This window comes from Sus scrofa, chromosome 7, assembly GCF_000003025.6.
Source record: "Sus scrofa isolate TJ Tabasco breed Duroc chromosome 7, Sscrofa11.1, whole genome shotgun sequence".
NCBI classification, from domain to species: Eukaryota; Metazoa; Chordata; class Mammalia; order Artiodactyla; family Suidae; genus Sus; species Sus scrofa.
In genome coordinates, this window is record NC_010449.5 from 85,101,571 (window position 1) to 85,124,289 (window position 22,719).

Here is a 22,719-nt window from a genome sequence, read left to right on the forward strand (position 1 = left end):
CCAGAAATTTGCTGTGGGTGAAAGCCTTACAGTAGATTCCTGGGCAGAGGATCAGGTGGGTGAAGAAGAAAGTGGCTGGAGGTTGTACCAGCAAGGCTGTCAGCCCCAGGACCCTGTGTTCAGGTCACTCTAATTCCTTGTTCAGCCTCTAGAAATACATTGCTGTTCAGTCTGATAAAACCATGAGAGGCACAGGCTGACTGGCTTGCAAAATGGCCCTGGGAGTTTCTTGTTTAGGATAGGGGCTCAGTTCACACTTCAAATGTATACAGGGGATCAGCTTTCTCTCCCTGGTCCAGTATCATGTGAATCTGTAGGTCCAATAGAGCTCTGGATCCTCCTCTGGCTTTAAGCCCCCTCCTAAAATAGGACTGAGTGCTCACTCTTCAGGCTTGTAATTTTGTCTTTATTGTAAAGGAAGTGGCATCTTAGGTACCAACATTTCCTATTTACAGCGTTAGATTACTGGGTCGGATGTTTCTATGTCTCATTTGACAAAAGAAGAAAAAAAATCCAAGCATTTGGGCTGGCACAGCAATGGATGGCATAAAAATCAATGCTGAGGGCTTTGTCTAATATGTTTATCAATGTCCTTGAGAAAATATTGCATGACAGATCTTTTAAGAATTTATGCTCAGAAAAAAATGCCATGAAGCATCTTTCTTTCCTTGAGGCAGAGTCCCTGACTCTGATTAAGAGATCACACAGGTCATCAGGTTTCTCTTTTCCTCCAGGCTTCCAGGAAAACCAGAACAACAATTAGTGGGCAGTTATTGTAAATTTATTCTTAGCATGATTTCTTCCTTTCTTCTTCTCCTTTTTTTTTTTTTTTTTTTTGCTTTTTAGGGCCACACCCATGGCATATGAAAGTTCCCAGTCTAGGGGTCAAATTAGAGCTACAGCTGCCGACCTACACCACAGCAGTGCTGGATCCCTGACCCACTAAGCAAGGCCAGGAATCGAACCCGCATCCTCACGGATACATAGTCAGATTCACTGCCACTGAGCCACAATGGGAACCCCTAGCATGATTTCTTTCTCCTTTCTTTTAGTTTTATTTTTTTTTTTCCCCTCTATATTACCTGTTTATATAGAGAGACCTCAGAGTCTTTGGGAATTGGAGGTCAGCTATGAACAAATACATGACTATAATTTAAAAACAAACAAACAAACAAATAGAAACAGGTAAATGGCAGAGCCTGGCCTGGCCAGCTCTCTTGATTCCAAAAGCAGCCCATTTTTCCTATCACCCTACTGCCCATTCTGGTAGTTCCAGTATGATTCTGATAGAGGATACCCTGGGACTAGGCACATTTTGGTTCCTGAGGGGTGGGGTGGCAGAGGACTGGGACCACCATGGCCCCATCCCTGTGCCCTCACCTGCTGGACAGAGGGGAGCTCAAGCCTTGTTCAAGCTGAATGGTCGGGCCCTTGCTAGCTGCATGCTATTGCTTGTCCTTCTCAAGAACAACCCAGCCGTCTTTTCCTTGAGGGGGGGAGTTAATAACAAGCAATTAACAAACATATTTGGAAACAAAGGTAGAGCAGTTATTCTTCAGTTAGAGAAAAGCTGGCTTTAATGACCTCCTAGCAGATGTCCTCTTGGGAATGGGGGCGCTGGTACAGATGAAGACTGGAATAGGGGATCAGGAAAGGAACTTCGGGTCTGGATGCCCCTCCCATTTGTATACTTATCACGTTAAATCCCAGATTCAAGGCTTATTTAGCTGTTTTCAGATCTCTAAATCTTACTTCCATAAGTGTGATGCTTCTTCAAGTCTGCTGGAGCCAGGGAGCTTCAGTAGAGCCGATTATTTGGTCTGTGGCTGTCCTGGGCCAAAACAGGCATACTCCACCGTCTTCTGCTGGAAAATTCCACACACTTCAGACCCATCTCCCAGGAAAGAAGCCTGTGTGTGAAAGTGTATGTTTGAGAGTGTGTTTGCACACGTGCCTGAGTGGGCACACATGCCTGAGTGTGTATGTGTGTGTGTGATGCATGAAGATGGGTGAAGGCATGCTCATATGTGTGTGCATGATAAGGAAATGTGTGTATGAGTGTATAGTGGAGTCTGTCAATGGGTGTGCACGAGTGAGCATGCGATTGTGTCTACGAGTGTGTGAGCTTACACGTACATGATCGTATGTATATGTGTGCCTGTGTGTGCCAGTGTGAACTGGATGAGTGTGAACATGTGTGTATGTATGAGTGATTGTGTGTTTGAGTGAGTTTTTGAATGAGCATGGATGTGAGTGAGTTGTAAGTGTGTGCCTATGTATTTGCTAGAAGTCTCTCCAGCTGCATTAGCTGGAGGCCTGGGGGCTGAAGGAAAAACCAGAATGGTTAGATAGCTTGACTTTACCTGAATTGACAGAAAAGAGAATAGGGAGCTTAAACAATTGACCTCAACCCTAGATGCCTCCCCATCTCCCTCATGCACCCAGCTGTCCTTAAATAAAAAAGGAAAAGCAGACAGACACAGTTCTCAAGAAAATAAGATAATGGCATAATCTTCCTGTCAGGCTTTCCACACGGGGCTCCACAGCTAGTCAGGCACATGGAACAGCCCACAGCCAGGTTCCAGACCAGTTTTTGACCCCAAGCCCCAGTTTGTTCTGAATTTCATGAATGGGATTCTGGAGACGGAGTCATTTTAGGCAGCAGCGAGACCAATGACATCATCTTAGCTGTTAAAGAGCAAAATCCATGAGAGAGATCTTGTTTCCCTTATATTCTGAGGCCACAGAATGAGTCAAGGGCAGAGCTGGGGTCAAGAGCAGAGGTCTTGGTATACATGCAGAATGTGATTTTATCCTGGTTTCCTCAGAGATGCTTGCCATCTCGTGCCTTGAAGTTGCCTTGAGAATGTCACTCCCCTGTTGAGAGATATTCAGTGGCTCCTTGTTACCTAGATAATAAAATCCAAAATATTTAATTCGCATCCAAGATCGACAGCAGTCTAAGTTCTACCTTCCTTATTTTCTATGTACATTTTCCTTTACCAAAACTGGTTTAATACTTGCATTAATAATGTACTCTATTTATTCAGTCTTCCATTCAACAAATATAGATTGAGTACTTTCCATTTCCCAGTCAGTATGCTAGACATCATCATAATAATAACAACATATACTTAATAAGGACCTATTGTGTGCCAGCACACGTTTAAATTTCTTAGATGGAATAATGCACAGGGCTTCTGCATATGGAAATGTGGGAGATGACTTGTATGAAGAGGACAATACATGGTGACTTTTGAGTTTTGCCACACATTGGCCCTACAGGTAATCTTCACAACAGTCTTAAAAGAGAAGTGTTTATATTTAATTCCTTTGATAGTTGAGGGAACCAAGCCACAGTGATGTTAAAAGATAGGTCCGTTACAGAGTATGTTTCAATGTAGGCATTGAAACCTGATGGCTTAGTTTCAGAACCTTCGTGCCTGACCTCTATGCCATAATCATAACCACCACCTTGGGAAATGGACTTCTGTTGTTTCTCCCACTTCAATGTCTTTTCTATTCAGTTTTTTTTTTTTTTTTTAATGGCTATACCCAAACCATATGGAAGTTCCTAGGCCAGGGATCAAATCTGAGTTGCAACTGCAGCTGCAGGAAAGTTGGATCCATTAGCCCACTGTGCAGGGCCAGGGATCGAACCTACACCTCTGCAGTGACCCCAGTCACTGCAGTCGGATTCGTAACCCACTGTGACATGGCAGGAACTCCTTTTCTGTTCGAGTTAACTTGAAAGACATTGTTCTTGGGCACGACCTTAGGCAAGATATGCTGGGTAACATATGACTTTGATATTTATCCTACGTTCTATTTCTCACTCATTGCAGCTCAGCTGAAGCTCTAGCTCATGTTGCTTTCACTCCTGGGCCCTGACTGATATAACAGCATCTATTGGGAAGATCACCAATAGACGAAAAAGAAAAAATAGCAAACCATGGTCATGGAAAAATGGAGAAACCCCGAGGGTGATAACTAGTTGTGACGACTAGAGTAGTAAATGTCATTTTCCAAAATCACTTAGTAAGTGGTAAAACCACAGACTGGAACTCAGTTCATCCCGAACTCAAAGCTTGAAAATATTACCCTGAGCTTCAACACACACAGTCCAAGAGTACAAAAGAATCTTGTGGGATGCTGAAGGACCCTTACCTCTGTTATTTCGATGCAGGGAAACCAAGCAAAGGCTCCAAAAGCCTTTCCTCACCTTCCAGGTGATTCTGACACGCGTTTTCAGGAAACGGAGGGAATTCCTTTAATTTAAAGAAAGGTACTCCCTTTTCTCTTAAATTCTTGGCCTATCTCTCTACTTATCTAGTCAAATTTCCACTTTTTTCTTTCTTTTTCTTATCCTTGTTTGGTGGGCAGATAACCAAATTATAGATCTGTTAATTCTAGGGTCTGGAATTCTAGTCTCAACCTTTTTCATGAACTTCTCAGCTCTGTACTAGATCCAGTCCCCATGTTCCCTCCTTCCCACCTCCCTTCTCAGATCTGCAGGATCTGCGCGTCTAGTCCAGCTCACTGGGTGTAACTCAGTAGACAGGAACAGCCCCAGGACATGGTGAGCACATCAAGGAAACTTGCAAACTTGCACTTCCTTTCGTCTTCAGGTAAATGGAAATCTCTCCTGGCAAGTTCAAGCTGTCAGATCTGTTTCCTGGGAGAGAGAGTTTCTATTCACAATTGTGTTTCCCATGATCTTCATGATCCTACATGACCTGCTCCCTTGTACCTTTCTAAGGTTATCTTCTAGCATCCCTTTCCCTACCCTCCCATTTGCTAGGATGGCTGCACTGGCCTTCTTTCTGTATATATTGCAAAACGTCTAAAGCATTCTCAGTCAGCTTATTAAAAAGAACTTCCCATGAATCAAGTGATCATTGTCCCTTAAGGGAGAGAGAGTAGGGGGTAGTGGAAAGTCTTGGACTTTTCAAGCATATGCCAGCTGTTAACAATAGAGCCATGGAGTGGGCCTGCCTGGGTGAGAATCCTAGCTTAGCTAGGCCATAGCCATAGCAACTTAGATAAGTTACTTAGCCTATGGGAATCCCAATTTTGTCACCCATAAAATGCAGATAATGGTAGGATTGTTCCAAGCATTACATGACAACACTTGTAAATATTAACCTTTGTATTTGAAGCCAGGCAGACTTGGATGGGTGTTCCTCTTCTGCCATGTGCTTGAAGTTAACCTCAGAAAGTCTCAGATTCCTCATCTATAAAATAAATATAAAATTGTCTACCTCCTGGGGCATGATGTGGAGAGAGTAAAATGCTGATGTTTAGATAATTTCCAGAACATTTTCTAGTACATAGGAAATGCTTCAAAAAGTTAGTCAAAGACACTGTGTTGGCTGACAAGCCCAAGTCCTGCTTCCTCATAGAACCCCAGGTCCCCAGTGTACCTAAACTGACTGCTAGAGAGGATGTGGCTGGGGACAAGGAGGCCCTATAGAGTCTTCACCTACAGGACTGACAAAGGAGGTCCCAGAAAAATTTTGCACATTCTATAATCACATTGTTAAGCTTTTCTTTTAAAATCAGAAATCTGCGTATAACATCTTTCAGGAAGAAAACACTCAGCTGTGCCTGTCTCCCACTCATATTCCTACCAAGTTTGCAAGTGCATGGTATATGTGTCATTCTTACTGCAGCCATGGTTTCCAGCAGAATCTGTTGACAGCTATGGGTCGCAGAATCCCCCTTCTCCTTCTCCTTCTTCTTCTTCTTCCCCTTCCTCCTCCTCTTCTTCTTTTTGTCTTTTTAGGTCTGCACCCGCAGCATATGGAAGTTCCCAGGCTAAGGGTCAAATCAGAGCTGTAGCCACCATCTGACACCATAGCCACAACAATGCAGGAATCTGAGCCACATCTGCAACCTACACGACAGCTCATGGCAATGCTGGATCCTTTAGCCCACTGAGCGAGGCCAGGGATCAAACTCATATCCTCATGGATAATAGTCAGATTCATTGCCACTGAGCCACAATGGAAACCCCACAGAATCTTTCTTAACATGGCACTTCATGCTGCAGTACTGATTAATCAGTGTTTGCAGGCACACCGACACCCCTTTATTCTTTCTGCAAAAAGTGATCCCTGAGCTTAACTGATACATCACACATCTTGCCCTGGGATTCCCATCTCAGAGCCCAGAGTCAGTAATTTTATTACATTACTATTAGTGATTTTATTACATTACTAATAAAATACTAATAGTGATTTTATTATATTACTATTAACTTCAAATCAGCCAAAAGGATGCAGTAGGTCCATATTTTCATTTTTTCCCCCTTTATCGTCTTTGAAGCTTTTTCCTAAAAACTGCAACAAAAAACAGAACAAAACAACCAGAAACAAAACCCCAGGAAGCCCTGGAGTCTTCATCTCCATTTGTTTCACTGCCTGGATGTAATTGGAGGAGATACCCTAAAAATATCGAAAATGAAACAGATTGAGATGAGTGTTTCAATCCTCCAGGAATGAGACAAACTCTCCTGGAAAGGGATCTTTAAAATATTTGGAATTGACCATGTTGTTTTAAATCCTCAGAGCAATGGTTCTTGTCCTCCTCCTTGGATGCACAACTGCCTACTGAGCTACAGTGGTAAGAAAGTCCCTCTTTTCCGTTTCCACCACTACCGCAAAAGCCCCCATGGCAGAGGCATCTCTGCTTCCTCTGTGTGCCATTTCTGGGCTTGGTGCTTTCTATTCTCTTCTATTCTTTCCTTTTTTTTTTTTTAAATTTCTTTTCACAGTTTTTTTAAAAAAAATTATTATTATTATTATTATTATTTTTGGTCTTTTTGCCTTTTCTTGGGCCGCTCCCAGGGCATATGGAGGTTCCCAGGCTAGGGGTCTAATTGGAGGTGTAGCTGCCGGCCTGTGCCAGAGTCACAGCAACATGGGATCTGAGACGTGTCTGCAACCTACACCACAGCTCACGGCAACACCAGATCCTTAACCCACTGAGCAAGGGCAGGGATCGAACCCGCAACCTCATGGTTCCTAGTTGGATTTGTTAACCACTGCGTCACGATGGGAATTCCTAAAAAAATTATTGAAGGATAGTTGACTTATAAGGTTTTATTAGCTTCAAGCATACAGTAAAGTGCATCTGTTCTACATACACAGATACTGATTTTTTTCCAGATTCTCTTCCCATATAGGCATCGCAGAGTATTGGGTAGATTTCCCTTGCTATACAGTAGGTCCTTGTTACTTACGATTTTATATATAATACTGTGTATATGCTACTCTCAACCTCCCAATTAATCCCTCCCCCCAACATAAAACAGAAACAGACTTAACAATTTCGAAGCCAAACTTATGGTTACCAAATGGGCTTGGTGGGTTTTTTTGTCTTCAAGCCATTCTTCTGATTGATCAAGGTTGATTCAGGCCTAGTTCCTGACCATTGAGGGTGCCCTATGTCAGGCCAGAAAATGTCTCCCTTTGCCCTTGACAAGGCAATATGAAAATTTTGTAGGACTAATATCCCAGCAACATTCCAGAGTGTCAGCTCGTGCCGCTGCCTCCTGCTGCCCTTGAAGTTTTGACTGGACCCAGGATTCCTTTTCGCTTCCTGTTTTGAGCTATTGTCCGGTGCTCATTACCCACCAGCTGTGGTCCAGCTGTTACATTCCACATCAAAGGTGGCATCATGCACCTGGCCTGTGAGCTGATTTCCCTTCCTCCTCTTACCATGGTGCATTAAGCCTTCTGGGTCTTTATTGTGAAAGCAGTTCAATAAATGTCAAATGTTATTAACCGTCCAAGTGAGAGGTGGGAAAAGCAAAGGGCTTGGGAAGACTGAAGAATGGAATAAAACCTTAAAAATATTTTTTCTTCCCCCACCCCTGTTCTTTCCTTTTCTGGCTGCTACTTTAATTTGGATACTGAGACTAGCAATCAAAGCATTGCAATGACCATCCCCATACATTTGTAAGTTGACCCAAATTTGAAACATTAGCCATTTTAAAAGAAAACCAAAATTATTATAATTATTATGACTCACATTAGCAATGATTTTGACATGTAAGATAGAAATGTAGGCCAATGTGGCTTATTATATTAAAAAGCTTTTGGTCCAGTAACATGAAAAATGGAATCCATAATGTATGCGGCATCAATGGGACAAGGAAGAATTCTGTTTTCTCTGGGGTGGCAAAGTATGCCAGTGCATGGGTGTCCCATCTTGAGAGACATCAGAGCTGTTTTTTTTTTAAATAACTTTTTAACTCTTTGCTTTTGGTCTCACCCCTTGTGATACATCCTCTCATTTCCAAGTGATATCCTTTAAATACAAGTCATATTAGGTCATTTTCTTGTTATTTTTGTTAAAACCCTTAGTGGAGATGGAGGACAGGGTTAAGGCAGCCCACTCAAATGTAAACAAAATCTTCTTGAGTTTAACATTTCAATAGTGAAAAATTCCTTTTTATAAATAGGCCAATTTATCTATCATTTGTGGAATGGCATGGACAGATAAAAATGTTTGTCAGAAGAATAGAAATTCGTCAAGAACATATTGATATAATGACTCATTCTTCTATAAGATTTTTGACTTTTGGAAGAGATTTTGGGAGTGCATACCTTCCACTAACTAATTTCATTCATTAGTAGCTGATATGTCAAACTTGGAAGATTTTATTTATTTTCCTGGTATTTTGCCTTCCTTGGAATGTAAATATCCAATAACCAAGCCCAAGGGAGTATTAATAAGTGAAAGCTTTCACAGTGCAAGATGTCACATGAGCACTGGGTTATTTATGTTATTTAGCTGAGTATTAAAACCCATTGGAGCTTTTCCCTCTAATTGATCTCAGCTACAATCCTGGGGATATCTGGCAGGATTCCAAGCCTGCTGGATTAATTTTAGCGGGGCCAGGCTTCTCCCAAGGGGAACACTTGCTAGTAAGCTATGAGTTATTTATCTCATATGGGTTTCAAAACTTATTCTCAAAATCAATTTCAATAAATGCTATACTTCAAGGTACAGTCTATGATTTATAGTTACACGAAAATTTACTGTTTTGTATACATTTCCTATTGCTAATGTAACAAATGACTACAAATCTGGTGGCTTAAAAAAACAAACATGAGGAGCTCCCACTGTTGCTCAGTAGGTTAAGAACCCAACCTAGTGTCCGTGAAGACTGGATTTGATCCCTGGCCTAGCTCAGTGGGTTAATCTGGTGTTGCCACAAGCTGCTGTATAGGTCTCAGATGCTGCTCAGATCTGGAGTTGGATGTGGTTGTAGTGTAGGCCTGCAGCTGCAACTCCAATTTGACCCCTAGCCCAGGAACTTCCATAGTCCAGGATAATCTCTCTGTATTAAGGTCAGCTACTTAGCAACTTTAATTTCATTTGTAACATTAAATCCTCTTTGCCATGTCAGGAAACATTTACGGGCTCCAGGCATTGGCATGCGGACAGCTTTCAGGGGCCAGTATTCTGCTTACCATCCTTACTAGTAGGCATTTGAGGATTCAAGTCAACCAGTGGGGGAAATTCGATCCTCAGTGAAATTCAACAAAGAATGCAAAATAGAGATTGAGGTAGATAAAAACAGAATAAATGTTTTAAGGGCTCTCTGAAATATCAGATGCCAGTATAAGAGCAGTGCCATTGATCATTTGTGAATAAACACCTGTTCATTACCAGCCACTGTTGAATCTGTGTGTAATTTATTTATTTATCTATTTGTCTTTTTGCCTTTTCCAGGGCCACTCCGGTGGCATATGGAGGTTCCCAGGCTAAGGGTCTAATCGGAGCTGTAGCTGCCGGCCTACGCCAGAGCCACAGCAACGCACGATCTGAGCTGCGTCTGTGACCTACACCACAGCTCACAGACCACAGCTCACAGCAATGCCGGATCCTTAACCCACGGAGCAAGGCCAGGGATCGAACCTTTAACCTCACGCTTCCTAGTCAGATTCGTTAACCACTGAGCCACAACACGAACTCCGAATCTGTGTGTAATTTAAAAGGAAGTAGGAAAAAAAGGAGTAAATAGGAAAGTCCATGTTTGATCTTAGAAAGATTGCCAGTGGGAGCAAAAACAAAGAAAAAACAACATAACAAACCTCTTTTATATGTTATATGTCAACAACATATAAAAAGCAGAAGAGGGGCTGATTACTTGATCCAGCGCAAAGACTGCGTTATTCCAGTATTAGTATTTGAATAAGGCGTGATGGGGCTGAATATTTATCAGTGAATGAAGGAATAAAGACACAAATGGAGAAGGTTTCATGTTGAGGGAATTCTAAGAGTGAAGATTATTAGGCAGGAAAGAATTCAGGTTTTGTGGGGCTTGAAACTTTTACAGTCTTGGAGACTCTTCTTAAGAAGAAGAATATAAAATCAGAAAAAAAAAAAAGAATATAAAATCATGAACACAAAAATAAGCCAAAAATTAAATATTATTTAGGAAGAGAAGTTGTTATAAAAATTGGAAAACACCGTAAGCATCACAAAATCTGAAATTATAATGTCATAGACTACTAATTAGCTAACAAACATCTCTAATACCTTTTTCTTTTATTTTTAGTTACATATTCTTTCATCATTTCTTCATATGACAATGATTTTACTATATTACTTTTTTAAAAAAGATGAGGTGTAACTGACATATAACATTTTATTAGTTTCAGGGGTACATCACGAAGATTTGATATACGTATACATTAAGAATTGGTCGCCACAATAAATCAGATGCTTTTTCTGCGTTTATTGAGATGACAATATGATTTTTATCCTTCATTTTATTAATGGGGTATATCACATTGATCAATTTGCATATTCAAACTATCTTTGCATTCTTGTAATAAATTCCACTTGATTGTGGTGTATAATCATTTTAATGTATTGTTGAATTTGGTTTGCTAAAGTTTTGCTGAGGATTTTTACATCTAAGTTCATTGGGGATATTGTCTTATAATTTTCTTTTGGGCATCCTTCTCTGGTTTGTGTATCAGGGTAATTCTGGGCCTTGTAAAATGAGTTGGGAAGCATTCCTTCTTCTGTTTTTTGGAAGAGTTTGAGAAAGATTGATATTAATTCTTCTTTGGCTGTTTGGTAGACTTAAAAACCAGTATAGCCATCTAGTCTTGGACATTTGTTAGGAGATTTTAATTACTGATTCAGTCTCCTTACTTGTAATTGGCTTGTCAAGATTTTCTACTTCTTCATGATTCAGACTATATTTCTAGGAATTTATCCATTTCTTCTAGGTTGTCAAATTTATTGGTGTATAGTTGCTCACAAAAGCCTCTTATGATACTTTGCATTTCTGTGAAATCAGTTTTAAATATTTCTTCTTTTATTTTTTAAATTTATTGTGTTTTCTCTTTTTTTTCTTGGTGAGTCTAGGTAAAGCTTGTCAATTTTGTTTATTTTTTCAAAAAACAGCCATTAATTTCATTGATCTTCTCTATTCTCTTTTTAGTCTGTACTTTATTTCTGCTCTGCTCTTTGTTATTTCTTTCCTTCTAACTTTGAGCTTCACTTGTTCTGCTTTTAGTTCCTTGAGGTGTAAAGTTGGGTTGTTTATTTGATTTTTTTATTTACTTATTTCTAGAGTTTGGTGTTTACCACTATGAAAGTCCCTCTTAGAACTGTTTTTGCTGCATCGCATAAATTTTTATATGTTGTATTTTCCTTTTTGTTTGTCTGAAGACTATATTCCCAAACAAACTCAAGTCTGTACTTAAAGCTAGGTACTTAATACTTGATTTTCTTAACTGCTTTTGCCTCTTTTTTATTGCCACGTTTTCACCAGCACTTCATGTAAGTAGGTAATTCAGAATTGAGTATTTCTTGGTTTTGTATTTGCCAGAAATGTCAATTAAATATTTTATATTGATAATATAAATGCATGTACAATGTGTGCATGTATGTATCTTTGGTGTGAAGAATTGTGCTTTGTATATGAAGGTTTCTGTGTCATCATGATAAATATATCCCTTTAGAAAACAAGACCAACCAAAATACCCCCAACAACTTAACAAAACCTTTCATAAGCCATTGCCCAGACACTTGATGGAAAATGACCCCAAACCTGGTTTGGGAACAATCCACAAATTTCCTCTGCATTTCCATGCTCTGATGGAGCTGTAGGGGTCCTTGTTTATAGAACTAGCCTTTCTCTCAGCAGCATCTTCTGACTGTGAAAAGCCTGTAAGAGTGATGATTTCTGACTCTTTGCAGATTTTTTTGAGTGCTTTGCTTATGAAACTATCCTGGTGGGGATTTTTGCTATTTCCTCCTGCTCACCTGCTTTTTTTTTTTTTTTTTTTTTTTTTTTTTTTTTTTTGGATGGCTCATTTCAAACCTTGTAGTGGAAGAAAACCTGTCAGCATGTGTGTGTGAAAAGAGCAAGGTGAAAACTGGATGTATGGTCTGAGGTTACAGGAAATGGTTGTTTATGTAGCCCCACTGGTACTCAAGGGATTGCAACACGAGTGTTAAATTCAAATGTTCTGACTCACTATTCCCTTGAGAGAAGGACTTCAGAAAACACAGGTGTGTCGTCTATGGAGCTGGTGGTTTCCTTTACAGTTTATTCCTGTAGAAATAAACTTTGACATTCTACCTTGGGGGTCACAAAGTTTTGCCTCCCAAAGAGACTCCTGGGGTGATGTGTATTTTAGAAACCTCAGGAGTGAACTTGCATTTAGGTGGGGTTTACCTTTGGTGACATTACTCCCTCCTGGCTTTCCTTGCCCTCACTGAATAGTGCTTCCTGGCCTTCCCTTTGGCTCCTTCTTTCCTTTCTGACTTTTAAATGCTAACTTCTGGGTCAGATTTGGGCCTGTTTCTGCTAACTATAAACTGGTCCCATGGCTGTAGATATCAGGTTGGTTTCAATGACTTCCAACCCAACCCTGACCTCTCCCTGGAATCCCAGACTTATACATTCCAAGTGCTTATGAGGCTTTCTGCTTGTCTAATATGCATCTCGAACCTAACATGACAAAACAAAAAGTAAAACACTCTCAGTTGTGCTTGCCTCTTTGCAGAACTACTCTTTTTCGTTAAGGTAATGCTGTGAAATCTCATAAAATCTCTATCAAACACAATAGAAGTGTATTTTTCATTCATTTAGAGTTAAAAACAGGTGTTCTTGATCAGCAGTGGCTCATTTTTATGTGGTGTTTCAGGGTTCTGAGTTTCAAATCTTATCATTTTACTGTATTGAACACATGATTTCTGAGATCATCATGCCCATCCTTATCAAGGAGGCAGAAGAAGAACAAAAAAAAAAAATCTGGAGGATCATGCATGGACGTTTTCTATGGATAGTCCTATGGGTGACACCCACCATTTATAATTACATTTCCTGGCTAAATTTCAAAACAAACCACAAAAGAGCCTAGGGATGAAGAGAAAACTGCCTAGTTTCTGGCACATTTTACATTTTTGGCCAGAAAATGTTCATTTCCTCTGTATTCTCTTAAACAAAGCACTATTCAAAATCCAGGAAATCTAGCTGTTGTACAAACCACATGATCAGATGGGGGGGTGTCAATCACTCTTCCAGTCACGTGGCTTATTCAACTTTGGAAAATCCATGATCTCTTCATTCTCTGCATACTTGTTATTCTCTGCTTGGGAATAGCTAAGTCTTGCCTGAGTTCATCTCTCCCTTGTAACAATTCACTAAAGACAGCCAATAGTAATCAATGCATACTAACACTCTTTAAGTTTTGCCAACCCATTGCCCCAGAGCTACAGGGTCAGAAGACCTTTTTTTTTTTTTTTTTTTTTTAATCAAATGTTTCATAGTGCCTAGCATAAACCTCCATCTTCCCTCTCTCTGCTGTCTGGTTCTTCACTGGCTGCTCTTTATGCCAATGTCATTTACTATTTTTTTTTTCTTATGGAAACACTCTCTTCCGGAATAATTTCTATACTGTAGCACACTAAATAAATGTCAAGCATTTTCAAAATACTGGACTTTTTAAAAAAAATCTCAATAATTTGTCTTATCTGCCCAAATATTTTCCCTGCTTCACACTCCCCAAAAGATCCCTATTATATTTAAAACAGACTCTACCATGAATTACAAAACTCTGTTGTGCAGTTATCACTTACATTTCTAGACTCTTCTGGCATCACTCTTGTCCTATCCCCTATGACGCATTTCTTAGATCCATTTTCTGTTTTATGAATATGTCTAGTGCCTGTCTTTGTATTAGCTGATCCCCTTACCTATGATGGCCTTCCCTCTTTCCTTCCTTTCCATCCTTCCACCCTTCCTTCCTTCCTTTTCACTCCCCCCTCTAGTAGGCACCATGGGACCAAAAATTGATTTAGTTTTATTCAATGACTATTCCACTCATAGACAGGTACATTGCCTGTCATCACAATTGTCAATAAATATCTGATAAGTGAGTGAATGAATTTATCTTCTCGAGAAGTTTCCAGTACTAAATTTTACAATGAGCCAGAAGACTAGAACTAGAAGAGACTTTACTGATAATTGAATATGTCCAGTCCCCCAATTTAATAGGTAAATAATTGAGTAATGTAAGTTGCAAGATTGAGAATACCTGAAACAGTGGCTTTTCCACATATATGTTCTGCAACTGAATAAAATGATTAATTCCAAATATTCAATTAGTTACTATTGGGGACCAGGGATTACCATATTATAATTCTTTTGGAGTCAATGACCAATGATAATCATCACTGTGTACCTACTTTTCTCTCTGCTCAAACTAATCAGTCAGTGAGTTCAGAGACAAATCAAAGGATTTTGATAAAGGTGAGACAGAACATTTTTACTATTAAATATCTCTTTTGAAGCTTAGACATGCCCTTATGTTCTGGCCAAGGATACATGCGCAGAGGTGATGTGGACAATCTCTGGACCCTGCCTTCCCTTTTCTCTCTCTATGACCCACTGACAGAAGTGCAGACACAACAATGGAATTTGAAGCAAGCGCTTTATACCAAGAGACAGAAACTTCATGTTGAGGTTGGCAGAGCAACAAGAAAGAAAGCATGGAGTCCTTACCATTGTGGATCCATCACATGGGTCTAGGCCTGTAGACTAGTATTACCTAAACCAGTGTGACCCTAGAAAAGTAAATAGTTATTTAGGGCACTGTTATTCTCCAATCTTTGATACAGTAGTAGTATTATCTTATTTGGGTAATAATTACAGTATGAAAAAATTCTTATTATAAAACATCAAACAGTGTGTAAAATGACTCAATATCTCATTGATGCATCTTCTTACAGAGCTTATGAGAAAAAACTAGATTCCAAGAGACAGAGAAGTGCATAGAATACCACATAGCCTGGCTGGAACTTGAGACTGATTCCAAAGCAGAGTCTAAAGTAGATATATTGAAATCCCAACCCAAAGACAGAAGAAAATGAAGATTTAGGTAATTTGGTGTCTTTTAGGGTTTTGATTTCTTTTTGTCACTAGTCATTTAATAGTGATAACAAGTATAATACCATTTATTGAGTATATGCAGTGGTATAAGGCTGTTTTAGAGACACTTTGTAGCTAATATGTTATTTCGCTTTTCCAACATCTCACTTTTAAAATATAGAAACTGAGGCTAAAAACATTTGTGTTGCCATGGTGACGCATTCACTGAGCAGCATGAGTGAAATTTATTTTCAGTCTTTGTTGGCTCCCAAGACCATAATCTTTGCAATCAATTCTGCTGATCCCACATAGTCAGTCTTCTTCCATGTCAACACCCTGTAAAGTGTTTTGAAATCGCTTTCTTAGTTTTTGTTCCTAAGAAAGTGCAATAAGGTTCTGTGAGAAACAGTTTGAGGTGGGTCACACTCACCCATCTTCTGGGTCTTCAGGTTACATTGTCATTAAGCCCTGATTTCTTTTGTTACTGTTAATTCAGAATTACTGGATTCTGAAAGAGATGAATTTTCTAATCCCACATGAGCGTGGAAATTATAGTAATTAATCAAAAGTATGAGGTCAATTTTGTTAACCCAGTCTTACAAAGAGGGAAAGAAAGGAACAAAAGATGGTAAAAAGGTTTCTCAAATGTACAAAGGAAGAACTGGTCAGAGCTCATATTCAGATCAAAGTCATTATGCTTCTGGTGGAAAAAAAAATGTTCCCTGGGTGATCCACAGTGAACCAGATCTTCTAGTAGTCACTCTCTTGTGGAGCTTCCTCCCACATTGACTCCACTTGGCCATGCCACGCATCTAGCTTTGGTGCAATGCCAGCTTAAAGTAAGCTGAGGTTTGTTATGTGTTTGTGTAGTGGGTTTTGTCCATTTGGATTGCTAGCCCTGGGGACACTTCCTCTCAGAACCCAGGTGTCATGCCTAGAGAAATCCAACTAGCCATGAGGCAAGGCCACATGGACGAAATTCCAGGTGAGAGCTGAGCTCCCAGGGAAAGGCCAGCACCAAATTGCCAGCCCTGGGCATGAGCCATCTTGAAAGCAGATCTGGTGGCCAGCATTGAACTGTCCCATCTGATGCTACAAAGAACTGTGACTGGAGCCCTAGCCCAATCCATGAACTGTCAGCAAATAAATGCTTTTTTGATATATATTTAGAGCTCTAAGTTTGGGGTGATTTGTTCTCCAGCAATAGATAACCAAACACGTCTGATGACTCTTTCTACTGCATTGCAAGGCTCTGGCTCCCAAGCACAATAGCCCAGGTTTTCCATATCAAGATTCCAATACCACCATATCCTTATAGGTCTAGAAAAGCATGAGACTTCATAACACTTTGTGTTGTTTTATGGGAAAAATAATGTAACTCACTTACTGACATTAAGAGGTGTTCCTGTCTCTCTCTCCAACCTTCTGGCAGGAAAAGTTACCAGAGACTCCACTGTGGGAAGGAGCCTGCTGGACCTGAGGCTGAATCTGCCCTCAAATCTAAGGCTTAGGCCAAGTGACTAAACCTGAAGAAATCATCCGTTTCTACATTTCTAAGCTGCAAAAAATGATCACTCTCAAGTTTTAAGAAGGGTCAACACAAATATGTGTGGTTCTGGCATCATATCTGTCCTATAGAAGGTCCTTAATATGTGTAGCTGCTCTTGCCACTTTAAGTGATAACTAGTATCATATATAGTTTACTGTCTGCAAAGATATGCTCTCCTAGAATTGACCAGTTGTTTAAGGTCTCCAATTTAAGCCAGGGTGACAGGCTTATTTGTGCAAAGCTCTAGCTCCATATGACCTGAGATGTTATGACCTAGGCTCATAATCTCTAGCCACTGGAAATAAGCAGCAAAAGGTGCAGCTGTTATCCCGGAAACAGAGAGTAGAAGCCAGCTTTGCCAGGGGAAAACTTCCTCGGCTTCCCTATTCCATGCCATGAGCCCCTGGAACTTCAGAGCCTGAAAACATCAAAGCCAAATTGGAGACTTCTCTTAAAAAACATTTTCCCCTCAATTACTCCTGCCCTGCCAGTTCCATCCTGGCATAATTCAGCTCTCAAGATATGCAAATGATTTTCTCATTCTTCTCCCTGAAGTGCTGCTGATAGATGGAAACTTCAGGAAGGAAATCCCCAAAGAGGTTTAACATCAGCGAAGTGGATAAAGACATCATTGGAGAACAGTGCAGCATTTGTGCAGGGGATGCCGGAATGTCTCAGAATGGTGCATGAAATCATAGGTGATGGTGAAGCGAGATTTTGTAATTCCCTTTGCAAAGTGCTCTTCTCTTTTTAAACTCTCCATATTTAGAGAGTACGCCTTCTCTTCACCAGGGAGTTTAGGAAGGAGCTACAGCAATGAATAATCAATGCATACCTCACAGCATGAAATAGTGGGAAATGACTGATGAATGAAAGCACTACCATGGCAGCTTCCCTTCTGTGACATTAACATGCAACCTGCCAAAAAACCCTCCTTAAGATGCTCACAGATCAGAGCACAAGGGAAAAAAATATGTATGAGACTTTCTGCAAAGAGGGGACTTTAGATCAAATTCTATGGTGAGCAAGAAGAAAACAGGAAATCAAACATTAAATATTGAAGTGTTGGTGACAGCCTCAAGTGGGCAAAAAAAAAAAAAAAATACGGCACATCTGGAGAGCGTATTCTAAAACCATTACTGGGGCTTCTCTGCTCCTTCATTCCATCTCCCTCACCTCTTTGTGACAGGTTTGAATCAAGGGACCTCTACCCTCATTAGGTCAAACCTAGGAATGTCTTGTTTGTAAAAATGTTCTTTGTTCCATGCTGGGTTTTGGAGAGAGCTAGATATCATGTTGGAAACTTGGGGCTGAAATTCATAGAGCATATCAGAAAGCCACAGTGACTGTTCCACAGAGGCTTAGAAGATACTTCTGCTCCTGTTGGGGAGTAGGGTAGAGCATCAGTAGCATAGCCAGAATAAAAAAATTAAAATAATACCACTAGGTTCTGAATTCAAACAGATTCCCAGAAGGTAAGCTCAGTATCTCATAGAACGTCCTTAAAGGTAGAAGTTATGTAACACTTTGTTGGAAGGAGAACAGCTTACAAATTTCTATTTTATCAAAAGTGTAGATATCAAGGCTTTGCCAACTGATAGTTAATTGACATTTCTTTGCAGCAGATTTAAAAATAAACTGAACTTGATATAATAAATGTTTACTGAGCACTGCTATGGGCCTGGCACTAGGATTAGCTCTAAGAATGCAGTGGTGATCACAATGCAACCCTAAGAACAGAGGAGTACTTGGTTACCTCAAAGGAGGTTACCCTGGGTTTACAGTATGATATTCTCCTGCCCACCCTGACCCTGCTATGATGGCCTCTGGTACCCTTTCTGACCCAGTCACTGCTATCCTTGAGGGCAGCACCATCAATACATTGCAGGTATCAGGATGTCAGTGTGTCCTGTGTCCCACAGCCAAAGGGAAAACCAACAAAAGAATGCCTCTCTTTGTGTTTATAGCACATTCTGAACAGGATGGTTTATGTCTCAATATTCTAAAGAGAAGGGTGGAGCAACATTGCCAGGTTTTACTTTTTGCACTGCCTATTCCCTTACCATCATTCCCTCATACTCCAGGTCCTAACACAGATCCTTGAGGTCAGGCTGAAGTCACGCCAGACTGTCAGAAACTATGTTGTGTTCAGAATCACTGATCTCTTCCAATGACCAAGACTTAGCCCCCCAATCCCTTCATGCCTGGTTCCTACTTTCCTTTGAAATATTCCCTTGATGTTTCTCTAGCCCAGTCCTTGAATGGATGGGATGCCCTCCTATCCTGGTAGATCCACTGGCCAGACTTTCAGGTATGCTTTGATGTGTAAATTGCCTAGGCATATCCAAGGTTGCTGATACATAGATATTTGAGAACTGTGTACTTTGAGCACTGTGTAGAAGCACACTTTCTTTTCTTGCGGGGGGAGCATGCCAAAGGCATATGAAATCTCCCAGGCCAGGGATCAAACCTGTGCCACAGCTGCAACCCAAGCCGCTGCAGTGACAATGCTGGATCCTTAACTCACTGGACCCCAAGGGAACTCCTAGAAGGATCCTTTCTAACATCCACTCTTCTATGACCAATGCCCAGGTGTCTAACTCATTTCCAGCGGTTGTACATGTTCATCCCACCTTCTATCCAACCTATCTGGACGGTGCGCCATGCTCTGTATTACCTCTGTGCATTTGTTTATGCTGTTTATTTATGTATTTATTTATTTTGGTAGCAAACCCACAGCATGTGGAAGTTCCTGGGCCAGGGATCGAATCCGAGCCTCAGCTGGGACCTACACCCCAGCTGTGGCAATGTAAGATCATTAACCCACTGCAGGAAATCCTGCCTATGTTGTTCCTGAAGACATGTCTTTTTCCTTTTCTCTACCTGCTACTCACTTTCTTATCCTCCAAGAGTCAATGGAAATGCTTCTCGCCCTCTCCATCTGCTATACTTCATCATGGCTTCCCTAGTGTCTTGTGTACATCTTTATATATCACTGAGCCCATTACAGGCTATGTATTTTTTTTTTCCACTTATCTCCTCCTTTAAATTCTGAGCCCCTCAGGAAAAAAATCTTATTATTTTATTCCCTACACCCAGCACAGAATCTGATGTAAGTAACTGCTTGATAGCTGTTCAATGGAAGTCAAGATAGATGTTCATGTTTACGTCAAACCAAACAATAACTGCAAATATCACCTGGAATTATCAGTGATACCTGCTGAAAGAAATTGTCCCTTTCTCCTCTGGGAGCTGCGTGAAGGAACATAAATGGGGAATGCATATTTGCACTATTGATTTCAACTCAGATAGAAGCCAGTGTCCAGAATACGGGGCTTTATCTGATTCTTAAGAGCAGTGGGTAAAGCAAAAGCAAATGTGACTCTATTTCTGGGCCCTGTGCTCTTTGAAACTCCTTGGAGACTGTGCAAATCCCTCTTAGTAAATTATAATACTGTTAGCCACTTCATAAAACTCAGAGTAGAAGCAGACATGTTCTGTTGAAGTAATAACAAGAAACTTCACTGCAATCTCTTGAGAAATGATCAAAACTGGTGAACAAACAAACCACTAAATTAGTCAAAACAAACCAGCACAAAACAAGAAGGCAAAACCAATAACTACATTTTCACAGGAAGCAAGGTCCTGCTGAACCTGTCGCATATGATAAAGGCAGATTCTAATGTCTCTTGTGATTCCCCTTTTCTGATAACAGGGTCTGAGGTCCTGGGAGATTCATTTCTCCAAGACACCATCTAGAAAAGATGGTGCTATTTTCCGTCTAGTTGGTGTGGGAAACCAAATTCCTAGACCTGAAGTCAGCAACACACTGGCACTCAGAATCTAAAACAAAAGTTTGGCTGTGCCTTTTTACGTATTTCTTCACAATCCTCTGTCTTCAGATGCTGTCATTTATATTTCTTAAATTGCAGATGATGCAATTTTGCTCAAGTTCTTAAGAGGACTGTTTATGTCATGTGCCTTTTATAGGAAAAAAGGGAAAGAAGATGTTCATTTTTTTTTGCTAAGCTTTACTAAAGAGAAGAAATAAGACCATTTCTTTAATAAGTTTCTGAATAATGATTTTTTTTTTTTGTCTTTTTGGGCCACACTTGTGACATATGGTATTTCCCAGACTAGGGGTTGAATCAGAGCTGTAGCTGCCGGCTTATACCACAGCCACAGCAATGCAGGATTTTTGTGTTTCCCTGGGATTCAAGCCACGTCTGCAACCTACACCACAACTCACAGCAACGCCAGATCCCCAACCCACTGAGCGAGGTCCGGAATTAAACTTGCATCCTCATGGATATTAGTTGGGTTCATTACTGCTGAGCCACAAGGGAACTCTGATATTTGTTAATCATAAAACAAATATATAGATGCTCATCTTCTGCAGCAAATGTCAATGTAAAGTAATAGTTACATGAAAAGAATTGCCTTATTTTTAACATTTTATTTCAATAGAATTTTTTTTTTTTTTTTTTTTTTTTTTTTTTTTTTTTGCTTTTTCAGGGCCATACCCACGGCACATGGAAGTTCCCAGGCTAGGGGTTAAATCAGAGCTACAGTTGCTGGCCTACACCACAGCCACAGCAACACGGGATTCGAGCCATGTCTGCAACCTACACCACAGCTCACGGCAACACCTCATCTTTAACCCTCTGGTCAAGGCCAGGGATCAAACCTGCATCCTCATGGATCTTAATCAAGTTCATCAACTGCTGAGCCACAAAGGGAACTCCTCAATAGAAAATTTAAATAAGACAAAATAAATAAATTTGTATATAATCATTACTCAGCTTAACAGTTATCAATTTATGACCAATTTAGCTTCATCTCTCCCTCTATTCACTTTCTCCTTTACACATATATTATTTTAAAGCAAATCTAAGACGTATCATTCCACTCATAAATATTTCATATATATGAGTTACTTTAACTGATATCAGTTGAAATATTTTTTAGTTCACTAGATTAAAAAAAATCATTTTTAAGCACAAGAGAAGGAAAAGTATTGATCCAAATACCTTAAATTAAATGGTCTACTCCTGTCAATAATATAGGAAGCCCATTTCTATTTCAATTGATGTTTCCATTCCCTTTGATGTATCAATAATTATCAAAAGAAGGAGTTCAGTAATGAATTTTTACCCTTAGATAACATGATTAGTACTGAATGACCCCTATTCATTCCTGTTTAATCTTTGCTTCTTTAACATTTTCCATTGATTAACTCATTAATTCAGTCATTCGTAAAGGATATACTGAGGATCTATTATGGGTCAGGCACCAATGATTAATTCTGAGAACACAGAGATTTATTAGAGTTTCTGCCCTCTGGGAACTTAGAACATTTTGAGGAAATAGACAAAAAACAACTGCAATCAGTGTGAGGACTACTGTGCTATCAGGGGCCGAGAATGAACCTTTAGGTGCACAGGTCCTATTCTCCTCCTTCCTTGTCTCCTTGAGTTAATAAGGGTTTTCACAAGTCCTGGGAAGATGCACTTCATGGGAACCTCCTTGGGGTTACTGGCACTGCCCCCTGAGTAGCTAAAAGATAGTTAGACTTTCTGCAGATTTCATGAGAGAGGAAAAATCACTCATTCCTCTTGTGAGCAGTTCCAAAGCATATCGTGTACCTAGAATCCTATCAATTTTGGATTGATGTGAATATGAATTCTCAGCCTATTTCTTAGAGAAAACAACTTTTCTTCCTTCTTCCTTTTTCAGAAGTTATGCACCTTAGTCTTAAAAC

The 22,719-nt window shown here is 40.1% G+C and overlaps 1 pseudogene; it reads right to left on the minus strand.

Annotated features, from left to right (window-relative positions):
• LOC100627536 overlaps window positions 1-19,623 on the minus strand; it is a 39,753-nt pseudogene extending 20,130 nt beyond the window's left edge.